Source organism: Urocitellus parryii, chromosome X (genome assembly GCF_045843805.1).
Source record: "Urocitellus parryii isolate mUroPar1 chromosome X, mUroPar1.hap1, whole genome shotgun sequence".
NCBI lineage: Eukaryota > Metazoa > Chordata > Mammalia > Rodentia > Sciuridae > Urocitellus > Urocitellus parryii.
The window spans coordinates 92,849,086-92,866,951 of record NC_135547.1 but is presented as its reverse complement, the minus strand read 5'-3'; the positions used below and the strand labels follow the sequence as shown (position 1 = coordinate 92,866,951).

At 36.4% G+C, this 17,866-nt stretch overlaps 1 protein-coding gene across 1 annotated transcript in view; it reads left to right on the top strand.

Moving 5' to 3' along the window:
• Positions 1 to 17,866, top strand: part of Jade3 (jade family PHD finger 3) — a 118,420-nt gene that overhangs the window by 29,596 nt on the left and 70,958 nt on the right. Inside the window, exon 2 of the mRNA XM_026413740.2 lies at positions 15,241 to 15,324. The gene's annotated coding sequence lies outside the window, so the exon portion shown is untranslated. The remainder of the gene's footprint in view (positions 1 to 15,240; positions 15,325 to 17,866) is intronic.

Sequence of the window (17,866 nt, the reverse complement as noted above, 5' to 3'; positions counted from 1 at the left end):
CCTAAATTAAGAAAGCAAGGACTGAAATGAGAAATGAACAATGACTTAGAGGATTATTTCAGAGGTTAATTGGCAACATTTAATGATTGAATATGCTAGGGTAATGTAAAGAAAAGACTTAAGAGATTTCTGTATATTTTGTGGCTCATAGAGAAGGTTGCCAACTGAGACTACTTAAAGAGAGGAAGAGCCAGTGGAGAAGAGAATATAGTCACCTCCTTGTTGATCATCTTTTTCATTGATGTGTTTGGTTGACAGGGCTTTTTTCTTTCTTTTTCATATTCTGTTCCCTTCCTTCCTTCCTTCCTTTTCTTTTCATTCCCTGTTTTCTAAATATCAAGCTCTAGAAAAATACTTGGAATGGAGGGACCTTGTTTTGAGAGCCCTGAGTACAAGGGTAGGACAGTTCAGGGAACCACTGTCATTTACAAGATGTATAGAGGAAAAAGTGTATATTAGGCAGTACCACAGGAAAACTGAAAAAAGCTTTTAGAATATGAGGGAGTTGTTTCAAGAGGGATCAATAAGTCAAATGCAGCACATAGAGACTTGGAGATGAGGGTTGAGAAATAATGCACAGATTGGCCACCATTTCAAGAACTCTGATGGGATAGAAGGCAATTGAGGAGAAACAGTAATGAAGGGGAGATAAACTGTAGACTACTTTTTGAGGTGTTTCAAGAGAAGGGGAAAATATTGGATATTAGCTAGAGAAAAATTAAGTAGGTAGATGATTTGTGGATAATGATAGAGATTTTAACACAAGAAGTACAAATCTAGTATAAAGGCAGAATGCAGAAGTTAAGACAGTGTTTTTTTTTCTATTTAAAGAAAATCATCCTTTCATTTAGAGCTGTTGAGACATTGGAATGGATTGGATTACCTTGTTAAATAGTGAGCTCCCTGTCACCAGAATATTCAAGTAAATGGTCAACTGTGTAGAAAGATATTGGCAAATGCCTTCCAGAGTTTTGGCCTGTGTTCAATTCCCAACAATTTTCCCAAAGTTACTTTAAGCATTATAAACGAGTGAGTTATTCTGTGGACCTTCCTTGCCTGGCAGCTTTCCAAAGATTTGTCGAATCACTGGGCCAAGTTAATTTATTTGCCTTTGATCTTGAAGGATGAAATTAAACTTCAGATTCTCAGATAAGAAAATATTGAGACTTGGAGTTTGGAAAAGTTTCATCACATTGAACAATCAACTATCCTCTGGGCTCACAGGTACTTTTGATGAGGTAGTCACTTTGTATATCAAAAATGATCTTTGTTTCAAATTTTTGAGAATTTTATATATCAAAATTTCGTCCATATTTTTGTAAAACATTATTACTAAGATTAATAAAAGTAGCAATGAAAGAATTAGAGAGCTGCGTAAAGAGGAAAAAACTTCATTGTTTTCTTTGTGTTTCATATTCTTTTCTTTAATATTTTTTTGGTTGTAAATGGACACACTATATTTATTTTATCTTTATGTGTTGCTGAGGATCGAACCCAGTGCCTCACACACGCAAGACAAGTGCTCTACTACTGAGCTACAACCTCAGCCCTGTTTCATATTCTTATTTGGATTTTTTAAAAATTTACATAGAATTTTGTTTTTCTAGAGCCCAGAGGAGGTAATTGAGTCCCATCTGTCCTCTCCAGTCTTCATTTTAGATCTTCTGTTGATCTCTTCAGTTAGCATTTAAAACTATTCAGGGGTAACTTTTGCTGTTTTGTCTCAAATGACTCAGGTACTTATCTGTATCCAAATCTGGCTTGTAGGGGTAGTGAAGCATGAACAGCATAAATGACTGAACTCAACTAATTCTCAGAAAGCTACGTTTTAGTCATTATTTTCCAACTTTCTTATACGCCATTTCAATTACAGAAGTAAAAAGTAAAAAGTTAGTAATACTAACTGATTAAAGTTTTATTTCTTCTAAAGTTATATATTTTGAGTTTGTTAACCTTTTGGGATGCTAATTAAGTAGTAAAATAGCTAAAATCTAGGCAGGGAAACTAGAAAACACAAGTTCTGGAAAAACATCTCCTCAAACAAAAACCACAAACACCAGATGTGAATATTTATCTTTTGAGGAAGATAGATATATTCTTGTTAACAACTGGTTTGTCTTATTATGGGCCCAAAGATAGGGGTCCATCTCCCAATTACCTCTAGGCCTTTAAGTGTCACCTATTTCTGTAGTAAGTGAAAATCTCCTAAGACCACAAGTTGATTATTTTCCTTTCCCAAAATATTTTATGAATGTGAATAAACTCCCTTTCTTATCATAAATACTTCATTTTTAACAGTTATATTTATTTTGATTTTTTTAAATTTTGAGATAATAAACTTAGACAAGAATTATAAAAGTAGTAAAGAAGTCAAACCATGTTCAGACAGGATGGAGTAGACACATTTCACTCTACTCCAAGTAAATACAATAATATATGAAGTTCAAAAGTAAATGAATGGAAAAAGATACATTATGCAAGATGCACCAATCAAAGGAAAACTAGATGGCTATACTAATATCAGTTAAATTAGACATCACAGCAAATAAAATTTCCAGAGACAAAACAAAGCACTACATAATGATACTAGGGACAGTCCACCAAGAAGACATAGAAATCTTAAATTTATTTACACCAAATAACAGAGCTTCAAAGTATATGAAGCAAAACCCAACAGAACTGAATTGAGAAGTAAACAAATCTGTCATTATAGTTGGTAACTTCAATACTGTATTCTAAGCAATTGATAGGACCAACAGACAGAAAATTAGCAAGAATATGGAAGAAATAACACTACCAACCAGATCTAATTGACATTTATAGCATAGTTCACCAACAACAGCATAATGTACTTACTTTTCAAATGCACATGAAACATTCACCAAGATAAACTATATCCCATGATATAAAAAAACCTCAACAAATATAAAAGAATTAAAATAATACAGAGTATATCCCCTGACTGTAATGGAATCAAAGTAGAAATTAAAAGCAGAAAGACCAAAAGAAAGTCTCCAAACACTTAGACAATAAACAGTATGCTTCTTATTAATCCATGGGTGAAGGAGGAAGTCTCAAGGGAATTTTTTAAAAAAATACATTGACCTGAATGTAAATGAAAATGCAATATATTAAAACTTGTGAGATGTAACTTAAATCAGTGTTGAAAGGGAAATTCATAGTGCTAAATATATACATAAGAAAAAGATGAAAGGTCTCAAATGAATAAACTAAGCTCCCACCTCAAGAAATTAGAAAAAGAAGAGAAAATAAACCCAGAACAAGAAGGAAGGAAGGAAATAATAAAGAGTAGAAGTCAGTGTAATTGAAAATTGAAAAAACAATGAATCTAGAAGTTGGTTCTTTGAAAAGAGAGATTCAGACTTAATTGGTAATGGGTGCAGTTTGGGATTTGGGGTTTTTTACAAGCTTCCCAGAAGATTCCCATGTGTAGTGGGAGTTGAGAACCTCTGTTGAAGAGGCCAAATACATTTTCTCAGGGTTCATCCTGCCATTGGCATTCATCTCCCAGATCTTTTGATTTGTGCCCATTTCGTTTTCTCTCATTTTTGTTGCCCTTATAGCCAGTACTGACTTGAATGTTAAGGTAACTTTCATGTTTGACTGCTCCTTTGCCTTAGGCACTCCTCTGACCGGAGATGAGCATTTAGCAGCAACCCTCCTTCACTTCACACCCACACCCATCTTGATTGATTTTGGGATTACCTCTGAAACCCCCCTCTGATTGGTTTGTCACACATCATTGATTACAGTTTTTAGGCTGTGATCACCCAAGCCATAGTGATAATGTGTCTGGTGCACCTGGTCCTGTGACCCTGGCTCTCAGGCATTCTCAGTTTTTTCTTTGTCCCCTTTCCGGTGGCTGCCCTCTGTTAGCACAGTATTAATAGTTGGTGTGCGGAGGATTTGAACTTGCTCAGTAAGTCTGAGATTGTTTCTCTGTGTTTGACCTTATATGTGAGACTTACATGCCTGTTATTATTATTAAAACCTGAGATAAAGGTTATTTTTCCTCATATTTGATCATTATGATAATAACTTTAAACCAGATAGATGTTATTGTGTTTTAGGAGTGCCTGTGGGTAAAAATTTCAATGGGGAAACAACTCACAGCAGAAGATAAGACATAATGGAAATCATTATTTTTAAAAAAACTGTTTTGAGTTTCTATCTGGAGAAAGAACTATATCATAGTAAAAACAATTTTTTTTTCTGTACTGGGGATTGAACCCAGGAGCACTCTACCACTGAGCTCAATCTCTAGCCCTGTTTATTTTATTTTGAGACAGAGTCTCACTAGGTTGCCTAGACTGGCCTTGAGTATGTAATCCTCCTGCTTCAGCCTCCTAAACTGCTGGGATTACAGGCATGCATTACCATTCCCAAATTTGTTGATTTATTCTTAAGAGCTCTTGCTTTCAGATGGTATTTTATCTTAAAGGTATTTATGTTTTGTACATAAACACACACACATTTTTATTCATTAGGTACCAAGATTACTTATTTACCTGGGTAGTTGAAATGTTTGAATATATGTACATAAACTGAAAATAAATGTGCTGCTGATTCTTTTTTACAAAGCTATCATTTTCTTTTAAAATACATAAAGCAGATTTTAATTTAAGACCATTAAAATCTGTCAAGATAACATTACAGAATAGGCCACCCAGGCTAAACCCTTCCAATGAGGTCTGCATCAAGCCAACAGTGTGATGAGAAATTGGGGTGGGGTGAGGGTATGTTAGGAAAGTAATAATTCAGTTTTATGCTTCCAATTTTGAATATTCTTTCTTTAATTAAAAGAAAGTTTTCATGTAGTTTAAACCAGAGGTTAACAAACTGGTTTGTGAACCAAATCTAGCATATTACTTGTTTTGGACTGGATCATGAGCCATACAGAATGGTTTTTACATTTTCATTGGTTGAAAAATAAAGGAAGAATAATATTTTATAACATGTGAAACTCATATGAAATTCAAATATCAATATAGTAAAGTTTTTTTGGAACAGTGCCATGTTCATTTTTATGTGCTCTCTATGGATGCTTTTATGCTACAGTGACAGATTTGATTATTTGCAACAGAGGCCATATGGCCCACAAAGCCAAAAATATTTCCTACCTGGTCCTTTGCAGAAATTGTTTGCTGACCCCTGGTTTAGACTTACTTTCCAATCTACCCTTCCTGTACAAAGTGATTTCTGCTCAGGGGGTTTTAAATTCCCAAGTATTTTGTTAACAATTCTGTGTATTAATGAGGGTAAGTCTGCTTCCTGGTAACAGGGATAATTGTGGTTGACATACAAATACTTGTCTCAGTGATGGAAACCCACCTAGACAGATTTGTATTTTCTCCTTATTTTTTCTTTTTTTTTAAATGCTTTTTAAGGACTTTGGAAAAGAGTTGACCTCTAGACTCCTAACCTGGACACAGGAGACTCATGAGTAATCTGATATCTTAATTTTTTATCTATTAAAAAATTAACAAGCTTTAGGAGTCAAGCATGGTGGTACATACCTATAATTCCAGCTAATGGGGAGTCTGAAGCAGGAAAATCACAATTTTTGAGGCCAACTTTTAAGCAATTGAGCAAGACCTTGCCTTAAATTAAAAAATAAAAAACGATGAGGAGGATGTAGCTCAGTGGTGGAGCACCCCTGGGTTAATTCTTCAGTATCAAAAAAAGCTTTAAAATCCTATAAATTACTGAGATGAAGGTGGTCTTCATTTAGAAAGTACAGAGAAGTTCCCCTTATAAAGGCAAAGATTTGCTCGGGTGAGGATAAGCAATAAAATATTTAGAATATGTTCATTTTCTTCTGATTATTTTTTGTTTATTGTCTCTAGATAGATGTATATGGCTTTAATCTCTTAGACAATGACATGTGGTAGAAATGAACAATATGCAATGTAAACAGACTTTAAGGGAAGAGTTTTGTTTCTATAACAGTAAGCAGTGATAAATTGGAATTGTTTTATAGAGAAGGATGAATGTGGAGTTAAAGCACAGACATTCAGATGATCTGACATTAGTATTGTTTACCTTAACGAAGAGTTAATCAGTTCAAGAGACACATTTTTATGGCATTCAGGACTTCTGTTTAAGTAATTATTTGGAATGTTCTTTGCCCACATGGGCAGGAATTGACCCTTAAGGATATAAGAAATGTGCTGATCTGGCCTGACCAGTGGCCTAACTCAAATATCTGTCTCTGATAATGGCTCCAAAGGATATTTTCCTGAAAGCCTAAGGGAGTTGGACTTTCAGATGCTTCTTTACTTAAGGATTACTTCCAAATACCATCATGGAATTATTCTCCTTGATTTTATCTCAGCCCTTCTTGAACCTGTTTACATTTTCATTCTGTTCCACTTCTTGAGCTGATAAGTTCTCTAAGTTCCCTAAGCATTGCTTGAAAGTCATGTTTTCCTTTTGATAAAATAGTCTTTAGGTTTCAGGCAGTACCCCCTTTGTTACTTAATTCTCTGATTGGGTGCATAAGTACAAGTTGATCATTTCTACACTGTTCTTGATGCTTATCCATTTCAGTTTCATCCCTTTGGAGCAAGATTTCTCAACCTTGGCACTATTGACATTGGGCCAGATAAGTCTGGTGTTGTCAAGGACTATCCTGTGTCTTGTAGGGTATTTAGCAGTATCCTGCCTGACCTTTACTCCCTAGATGCAGTCAACACCAGTTATTGTGACAACCAATAAACGTCTCCATATGTGAGGGCAAAATTGCCATCAGTTAGATCCACTGCTTAGATTTTTGGCTTTTCTCCATCCATGGTGGTGTATACCTATAATCCCGTGAACTCAGGAGGCTAAGGCAGAAGGATCTCAAGTTTGAGACCAGCCTAGGCAACTTAGGACTGGGGATGTAGCTTATAGATCAAACACCCTTGGGTTAAATCCCTAGCACTCCCTCCGAAGATATTTGGCTTTTCCAAACTGCAAAGTTTGTGCTTTGGGGGCTATCTTTGTGATATGGAAACTTCTCTATCCAACTAATTGTATTGTGCTCTTGGGAATTTTTTCCAGCTCTGGTTAATGGCCATCTTGAATGACAGATGCTTTTATAATTTCCATGTTTCAGGTTAGATGCATCATTTGGACATGGCACAGGAACAGAAACCTTGAAATCTTAAAGGTGTTTTTCCAGTTATAAATGCCCTGTGAGTGGATTGTAAAATATGGAAAAATTGGAAAGAATGATTTTATCATCCCAAAATTTATCACTTTAATGCAACAATATTACTCAGTGGGTTTAGAGCCTTGGTTTATTTTCTATGTAATTATTTTATTATATATATATATATATATATATATATATATATATATATATATATAAAACATGCATTTTGTAGATATGACTTCTCTATTAAACCAGCTTTATGCTATTTTTCCATTTGACATATTAGCATAAAATTTCCTCATATGTGCCAGGTGTGGTGGTGCACATCTGTAATCGTAGTGACTTGGGAAGGGCGAGTCAGGAGGCTTGCAAGTTCCAGGCCAGCCCCAGCAATTTAGCAAGGCCCTAAGTAACTTAGTGAGATCCTGTCTCAAAATTTTAAAACAGGGCTGGGGATGCTAGAGATGTAGCTTAGAGATAAAGCACCCCTGGGTTCAATCCCCAATACAAAAAAAATATATTCCTTATATACAGTCTTTAAATGACTGATGAAATACTATAATATTAATGTACTTTAGTTATTCCTCTTGTGTATTAGCTAGGTTTCTTATTTTTATTATGGAATTGTGACAGACATTTTTGTTCATAAATCATTTTCTTTGCTTTGGATTACTTTTTCAAATAGGAATGTTAGAAGTAAAATTGCTGAATCAAAGGGTGTAAATGTGTTTAAAGTAGAGCCTTAGAATATTTTTTAAGCTGCTTCATGGGCCCACAGAGGACAGTGAATAGGGACTTCTTGCACTGACCATATATTTCATAAGTTTGTTTCCTGGGTGTCTTGTAGAGAATGAAAGGACTATCTTTAACACTTTCCCTTTTCCTTACCTGCATGCAATACTATGGGAACATTAATGGGGAGTCAAGTAGCCACCAAACCACAGACTTTAGCTTTTTTTCTCAAATAATCCCAGTTGGGTTGATTTCCAGACAGTGCTCCTTTGAAAGGGTGTTTCACCCAGTGAAGACATTTACTACAGACATTTATATTTTGCCTAGCTTATGGTCACTATTAAAATTAATCAGTGTGCTGTTAATCACAGTGGTTGAGATTATAGTAGGAATAAGAGCTAAAAACTGGCATCAAATTGCTGTTTCCAGTAGTGGAAGGTGAGGTCTAATGTACATTTATTTCTGCCAAAACAAAGGAAAACTCATTGTGGGAGATAAGAAAGAAAAAACTGCATTTACCCTAAATAGAGAACCAGAAATAAACAACTGAATAACATACTGAAATTTTAAGACCTTGAGACACATCGCATTGAGTTACTTCAAAATTGTACTTTACCTATTTATGGTTTTATTTAACAAAACATTTTATTATGAAGTAGGTTTTTTATGGTACAAATAAAAATTTACAATTTCTATCATCTTTTATGTTCTTTGTTCCTCTTTTTTTACTAAGGGTTTCTTCGATGATTGAAGACCTTACCAGTTCTCTTGCTCTTCCAGTTCTTAAATGAATATTTTGGCACGGATATCACAAAAAAAAAAAACAAGTATTTGCCTATAGTGTTGTATGCTTTCTGGATGTCATTGAGCATCATGCTCAATACTTGGGTTGCTGCAACTTTAGGGTATATCTGATCTACTAGAGAGGACTAGTCCTTCTATGGTGTCTTTCTTTTTTTAAAAAATAATTGACATACAAAAAACTCTTCATAGTTAATATATATAACTTGATGAGTTTGGAGATAACTACACACTTGTGAAAATCATTATCCCAGTCTATGCCATAAACCTGTCCATCAACTCGAAAAGTCTTCCTTCTGTTCTCCTCTTATAAGAATACTTAGCATGAAGACCAGTCCTCTTAAATACAAAGTTAAGCAGACAGTTTAATATCATTAGCTATAGGCATTGAGCTTGACTGATCTCTAGGACTTATTCATCTTTTATAGTAATTTTATATGGTAATTTTTTAATATTTATTTTTTAGATGTAGTTGGAAACAATACCTACCTTTCTTTCTTTCTTCCTTTCTTCCTTTCTTTCATGTGGTGCTGAGGATTGAACCCAGGGCCTCACACATGCTAGGCAAGCACTCTACCGCTGAGACACAACTCCAGCCCTTATATGATAATTTTAAAAATATATATATGACATAGGGGCTTGGGGCTGTGGCTCAGCGGTAGTGCACTTGCCTAGTTTGTGTGAGGCACTGGGTTTGATTCTCAGCACCACATATAAATAAAAAAAATAAAAGGTCTATCAACAACTAAAATAAAAATTGTAAAAAATATGACATAATATAGATTCACATGGTGTAGGGATGCCTAGGAGCAGAACTGACATGTTATTAAAACATACATGATTTATTAAGGAGTGCTCTCAGGAGAAAACTGAAGGAGAGAGGACAGCAAGGTAGGGAAGAGGAAGAAACCCATTAAGAATATTTGTGGTCTTAGTAAACTCTAGCCTTGGTCTGTTTTGAGGACTAGTGGGGTGGAGCAATTATTGACTGCTTACTACCCCTGGGAGGGAGTTCAGGAGAGTATGATCACCAGTTTTGGGGGAAAAGGGGACGCTACAAGTTATTTGCAGTCATAGGCAGTGGCTAGGAGGTAGGTATACTAGTATAGTAAAGGAGACATGGGTGGAGCACCACAGTGTCTATTATTCTTTTGCGTGTTTACTTTGTGCAGGATACTGTCTCAGCCTTAGGTATGAGATGAATATGACACAGTCCCTGCTTTAAAGATACTTGTGATAGTGATACAGCTGAACAGGTAAAAAAATATTTACAATACAAGTGAAGTACCTTGTGCTGGTGCAGAAACTTGGATAGAAATTAAGGGAGTAAATAATTTCATAGGAGGGGTATGTAAGGAGCTTCACTGAGGTTCATCTAAGAAATGAGTAGGACCAAGTAAGGGGAAAATGGGCTAGTCAGGATAAATGGGGTAGGAGATGGAATTGTAGGCAGCAGGAAGATCCTCAAAGTCAGGAAGTATGAAATAAAGTGATGTTTTCACAGAATCACATGGGGCCTAGCATGTGCAGGATGATTGAGGGAGGCAGGGAAGCAGCAGGTAGTGAGAAGTGGTAGACTAAAGCCAGAACACTGTAGGCTTTACAGGCCATGCCAAGGAGACTGAGCTTAGAAGGAGCAGTATCTGCTGTCATCCCTCCAGCCTGCCTTGGGCTTCAGGGTCAATCTGAAATACTCATTGCCATTTTACTTGCCAGCTCTGCCTTCTGCTCCAAGCATGTGGCTTTAAGGTTTCTAAGCCCAGTTTCTTCATCTGTAAAATGACTACTGCTGATACATATAGGATTGCTGTTTATAATTAGAAACAATGAATAAAGATAGATCTAAATATTTACCATCATGGAATCATTCTGCTGATATTTACTACTCTCTGACATTTTTCCTACAGTAATTAAAACAGTAGGGCTGGGGCTGTAGCTCAGTGGCAGAACACTTGCCTAGCATGTGTGAGGCACTGGGTTCGATACTCAGCACCACATAAAAAAAATGAATAAAGGCATGCTATCCATTTACAACTGTTAAAAAAACAGTAATGGTGTCATGGAAATGGACAGGCAGATGAGTGGACTTTAATAGCTTAAACCTATAAGTGAGCTTGCTTTGTTTTCTTTCCTGGAAATCATTGACAGATCAGTTTCTTATTTCCCAAGGCTGGTGTTACTAGTATTAGATAATCTCTTTCCCAGGTTCTTTACTGAGAACACAAAATTTTTGGTTGTCATCTAAATTTTTTAAATGGTTGTTTCTGTAATAGTTTATAAGAATATCAAGTTTTGCAGATTCTTAAAAATCTCCCTATGTAAAGAATAGTTTGATAACTCTTTTACTTGAAGAATAGAGTATTACAGAAAATGGAGAAATAATTTTATCTGAAGCTCATAAAATCAGAACTTCATATGAAAGGAGTATCTATCTTATAAAAAGTCTTAGAGTATCTATCTCATAAGAAGTCTTAGGTCTCCTGAAACTCTCAGGGAGATGAAAGAGAATTCATGCTCACTTGGCTTTCTCCATTGAGTTTTAGAGAATGATATATCTCTCCTATGGCATTTGTTGCCCTCAGTTCCATCATGAGTCATCCATTTGGAGGCTGCATTCACAAGACAAAATTTTTCTATTGATGTATAGAGAAGGGCACCTAGAATGAAATCATATAATCTTTTTTGATCATAACCTTTCTACTGTTGTAGTTCTGCCTCCAGCTCCCTGCACTTTCCCAGGAATGGTCCCCCTGATGGTCCCTCCTGCTGTGATTACAGTCTAGGGTGAAGGTTAGCTGGTTAGATAAAACCAAGGCCTGGAAGGAGGCTCAGTTTGGGAGAATGGCAAGGGCTGCTGACCAGGAGGGACTGAGACCCAGAAACATTTAAGTCAAGGGTCACAAACTCAGATGTGTAAATTAAATGAGTGAAGCTGTCTGGCATTGCTGTTGTTCTTCCTCCTCTTTCTCTTCCTCCAACTGAATGAAGCTGGCCTGCTGGGTTTGCTGTTACTGTTGCTCCTCTTTCTCCCCTTCCTCCTCTTCTTCCTTTTCTCCTTCCCCTCCTCCTCCTCTTCCTCCTTTCTTCTCTTCCTTCCTCCTCCTCCTTTATTTTTTCTTTGGTAATACTGGGGATTAAACCTAGGGGGCACCCTACCCTTGCCCTTTAATTTTTTTTATTTTGAGACAGGGTCTCACTAAGTTGCCAGGGCTATCCTTTACTCTGTGATCCTCCTGCCTTAGCCTCCCAAGTCATTGGGATTATAGGTGTGCACCACTGCACCTAGCCTATTGCTGTTCTCTTTGATGCTACTTAAACAGTTCTCATTGGTAAATGTTAAATAATTTTAAAGGTTTTTTTTTAGCCTTATTAGGTATAATTTAAATGCCAAAAAATTCATCCATTTAAAGTGTGAAATTCTGTGGAATTTAATACATTTACAAAAGTGTACAACCATCACCATCATACAAATTTAGAATATTCCCATTGCCCCCAAAAGAGCATGTTACTCATTTGCTTTTAGTCCCAGTTCTCACCCCCAATCCTAGGCAGCCACACATCTATTTCTTATCTCTCTAGATATTTCATATAAATGGAATCATACAATAAGTGGTCTTCTTTATATGACTTCTTTCACTGAGTATGTAATGTTTTTGCTAAGTGTTTTTAACCTGTTTTGTATTTGTTTTACATGTTATGTATGTATCAATACTTTGTCCCTTTTAAAAATATTTTTAGTTATAGTTGGATACAATACCTTTATTTTATTTTTATGTGGTGTTGAGGATCGAACCCAGCACCCCACATGAGCTAGGTAAGCACTCTACCTCTGAGCCACAACCCCAGCCCCTACTTTGTCCCTTTTTATTACTGAGTAGTATTCTATAGTGTGAATGTTCCACATATTGTTGAACCATTCTTCTGTTAAAAGACATGTCAATTACTTCCAGTTTGGGGCTATTATGAATAAAGCTACTATAATACTTGTGTGAACATAAATGTTCATTTCTGTGATAAATGCCTAGGAGTGCAGTTCCTGGGTTGTATGGCCATTGCATTTTTAATTTTTTAAGATATGACCAAATTGTTTTCTAGAACAGTTGTACCATTTTACATTTCCACTAGCAACGTGTGAATGATAACAGTTTCTCCATATTTTCTCTAGTACATTTTCATTTTTTACTTTAGCCATTCTAATAAATGTGTAGTGATAGCTTGTTATGGTTTAAATTTGTATTTCCCCAATGTGCAATGATGTTGAACACCATTTTATGTGCTTATTTGCATGTCCTTTTTGGTTAAATGTCTGTTCATTTTAATTGGGCCATTTGTTTCCTTGCTGTTGAGTTTTATGCATTAAGTATTTCTAATATAAGTTTATTGTCGGATATGTTTTGTAATAAATATGACATAATATGTATGACAGTTATGTTCCATTTTGTAGCTTGTTTTGTATCTTTTTTTAAAAGATGGTTTTTCACTGTGTTGCCCAAGCTGGTCTCACTCTCATGGATTCAAGTGATCATCCCACCTCAGCCTCCCAAGTAGCTGGGACCACAGGTGCACACCACCACACTCAGCTATTTTGTGCATCTTCTTCACAGGGTCTCTTTTAGAGCAAAAGTTTTTCGATTTAATAAAGGCAAATTTTTCTTTGACAAATCATGTTTTGGATTTCAAATATAAGAATCCTTTGCTTGGCTCTAGATCTTGAAGACTTTCTCTTCACCTGGAGAAGGGTCAGAGAATGAGATATTTTGACATATCAGAGATGCAATGTTTCTGGTTTTGAATATGGAGAAAGATAGCCAGAATCCAAGGAGCCTTCTAGAAAGAATTGCAGCTCTGCTGACATCTTAATTTTAGCCCAGTGAGACCTGTGTCAAGCTTCTGACCCAATAATCTGTAAGATAATAAATTTGTGTTATTTTGATACACTAAGTTTGTGGTAATTTGATACTGCAATGTTAGAAAATGAATAAATATTTTATATTTTATTTATTTTGTGGTGCTGGGGATCAAATCCAGGGCCTTACCCATGCTAGGCAAGTGTCTTCCCACTGAGCTACACCCTAGCCCAGATAAATAGATTGTTTTTTGGTTGGCACTGGGGACCCAAATCCATGGCCTCTCACATACTGGACAAGCATTGTACCATTAAGCTATATCCCCAGCCCTTTTTTTAAATTTTGAGACAGGGTCTCTTTAAGTTGCCCAGGCAGGCCTTGGTCTTTTGATCCTCCTGCCTCCATCTCCTGAGTAGGGGTTATAAGCATTCAGTAAGTACCATGGCTGGCTTAAATAGATATTTTTAAAATATTTTTAGTTGTAGGTGGACATAATACCTTTTTATTTTATTTATGTGGTGCTGAGGTTCAAACCCAGGGCCTTACACATGCGAGATGAGTGCTCTACTGCTGAGCCACAGCCACAGCCCTTTAAATAGATATTTTTGAAAAGCTCCCTTTAGTGGGTCTTGGTGGCACACACCTATAATCACAGAGACTTGGGAGGCTGGGGCAAAGTATCACAAGTTTGAGGCCAGCCTCTGCTATATAGCAAAAATTCTGCCTCAGAGTAAAAACTAAAAAGAATAAGGGTATACCTTAGTGGTAAAGTGTACCTGGGTTCAATCTCCAATACTGAAAGAAAAAGAAAAAGCAAAGCTCCTTGTTCCCACATTTTTATTGGCACATTATAGTTTTACATAATAGTGGGATTTGTTGTTAAATATTCATGCATGCACACAATATAACAATATATTTTGGCCAATATCAATTCCCAACACTTCCCCCATTTTTCCCATCCTCCCACCTCCTGGTAAGAAAAGCTCCTTTTAATAATACTTAGGATTTTAAATCTTAGGACAAGACATTTATCTGGAAAATTTACATATGTAGATCATCCCTTATAATATTAGGCAAATGAAGTGCTACTGTAAGTAGATTTATACATTTAGTAGGAAATAGAAAATATATTACTTTTATTTCTGTTTAAATTTCTGTATTGATTGTGACTTTAAAAAAAAATTTTTTTTTGTTACCAGAGATTGAACCCAGGAGCACTTAACCACTGAGCCACATTCCCAGCCTTTTTAAAAGAATTTTTATTTTAAGACAGGGTCTCACTAAGTTCCTTAGGACTTTACCCTCCTAAACTGCCGGGATTGCAGATGTGTGCCACCATACCCAACTCATTGTGACTTTAAATTGTACATCACTATCCCAGCATGGTGGCAAGAATCTGTAATCCCAGCTACTTGGGAGGCTGAGACAGAAGGATAGCAAGTTGGAAGCCAGCATTGGCAATTTAGTGAGGCCTGTATCAAGATAAAAAAAAATTTTCAAAGGTTGGGAATATAGCTCAGTGGTAGAGTACTCCTGGGCTCAATCCTCAGTACCTCAAAAAATAAAAATAAATAAATTATACGTTACTTTTTGATAACAATTATTTTGTTGTTGTAATAACATTATTGAGATATAAGTCTTATACTACACAGTTCACTGACTTATAAGTATACAACTCAGTGATTTTTAATATATTCACAGAAACGTGCAACCATCATCACAGAGCCTTCTGGCTTCCGTCATTTCTGATGAGAAGTCCGCTGTTAATCTTATTGGGGTTCTTTTGTAAGTGGAAAAAAATTTTTTTCCTTCCTTGCTTTCCAATATTTTTTCCTTGTGTTTGGCTTTCAGCAAATTTTATTGTGGTATTTGTAAATCTCTGCATTTATTCTACTTGGAGTTTATTCAGTGCCCTATGTATGTAAATTAATATTTTTCATTGAGAAGGGTTTTTTAAATATTTTTTTAGTTGATTATACATATACAGTGCCTTTCCTTTGTTTATATGATGCTAAGGATCAAACCCTCACACATGCTAGGCAAGTGCTCTGCCACTGAGCTACAACTCCAGCCCTGAGAAATTTTTCAAATGTATTTTTTCTGCTCCTTTTTTCCTCTCCTTCTGGTACTTATCTTATATATACAATATGTTTAATGGTGTCCCACATTTCTCTGAGGCTCTGTTAATTTTTCTTCACCTCTTTTTCTCTCTAAAATTCACACAATCTCTGTTGATAAACTATTTCAAGTTCACCAATTCTTTTTTCTTTCAGTTTAAGACTACTTTTGAAGCCCTTTAGTGGATTTTCACTAATTGTAGTTCTCAACACTAAAATTTCTGTTGGATTCTTTTTTATAATTCTTGATATTCTCTGTTTGACCAAAGCATTAACATTGTGCTTTCATTTACTTATTTGGTGGAGGTGAGGTGTTGCTTTTCTGCAATACTGAGGATTGAACCCAAGGCCTTGTGCATGCTAGGCAAACACTGAAGTGCATCCCCAGCCCTGTTTACTTTGAGACAGTTTCTTGCTAAGTTCCAGACTGGCCTCAAATTTTCAATCCTCCTGCCTCAGATTCCTGAGTAGCTTGGATTTCAGGCATGGTTTTCTTTAGTTCTTTGAGTATATTTACATGATTAATTTGAACTCTGAAGTCTGTGCTTATTAATTCCAACATATGGTTGCTTTCACAGGCAGTTTCTGTTGCTTGTTTTTTTGTTTTGTTTTGTATTTTGCTAGTGTTTGGGTCATACTCTTATGCTTCTTAAAATGTTTCACCATTTTTTTTGTTGGAAACTGAATGTTTTAGATAATATAGTAACTCTTGGCACTGACCCCCACACATGGTTTTTTATTGTTATTTGCTTATTTCCTTCTGTAGTGACTAGCTAAATTCTTGTATTGAAATCTATTTATTCAACTCCCACCCCTGGCCTGCAGTGTGAAGCCTCTGTTGTTTCTCAAGGGCACAAACTCCATATGTTCACAGTCACCTGGGGTGACAGTGGTTTTTAACAGGGCTCCTTTTAGTTGTCTTTCTGACCATACCCAGCTTTTAAATTCCACTAATTGCTCCTGATTGTTCTATTGTTTTTAATAATGTCCTGGGGTATAAATTGCCACATGAATTTATCCAATCAAATTAGGCCTCCTTTAAAGGGATAATTGCAAAGACCAGTGTTTGAGTTTTTTTCTGAAGCTAGGGCCTAGTTCAGTGGTCTAGTGCTTGTCTAGCATGTATAAAGCTCAAGGGGTACAACCCTAGCACCACGAAGAGAGAGAGGGATGTTTCTTCTGATCCTATGTGGCTTCTCCCTGCTATCTCTGCTTGGTTATCTGTTGTATAGTAGTCAGCTGCAGATGAAGTCAGTTCCATTGATGATAGAATTGTAGCCCTCTTCTGTATGACCTGCCTCTCCCTAGGAAGTGTCTCTGAGCTTAGATAACATGGAATGGGGACAACATTGTGCCTTCCCTCTGAGGGGCATGGCAACCTCAGGTCTCCTAGGTTTGCCTTTCCTAGTGCAGAACCCCAACCCCACAAGCTAGGGCCAGAGTAATCAAGGCTTCAGCATTCTGGGTGGCACCACACCAAAAACAGCCTCCATCTCATGAGTGGGAACTATGTGGAAGAAAAAGCCCTTACCTCTCAGCCACACTTACCTGGAACTTAGCTTCAGCAGCATCTAGCTAAAAACAGAATAAGAAGTGCTGACATCTGGTTCTCCCAGCAAGTAAGGCTGCCAGCTGGGAGCTAAGGGAGAGTGAGACCTATGTAGCTGCACCAATCTCACAAAACTTGTGCTGGGAAGAGAGACAGAGGGAATGGGTCTAGGTCCATATACCACAGATTCCCATTTTATTTACAGAGTTTTAGTAGATCTTCTTGAATAAATGCTTCTTCATTTGCTGTATGCCTTTAGGATCACTTCCAGAGACTAAATGATTGGTTTGGGGGGGTTGTTATTTAATTGAAAGAATTTTCACCAGTTTCACTGCAGTGTGAGTCTACAGAGCTCCTTACACTGTCATGCCAGAAGTAGAACTCTAAGCCGTTTAACATACTGTCTTGTTGATGTATTCATAATTGCTCAAAGTGGTCATGTACTGGTATTACTTCCTCCTCCGTAGTGTATATGAGTGACTCTAAGGTACTATCCCTGATCATTATTCCCTATACAACTGGGGTAGCCCTTAGTAACATTTTGTAGCACTGTCACTGTCTTTTTTAGTTTATATTATATTTTCAACATTTTGTGAGTTGAAGTGTCAGTATCTTCTTTTTTCATATACTGCAGTGCCATTGTTTTCCCAGAAGGGTGAAA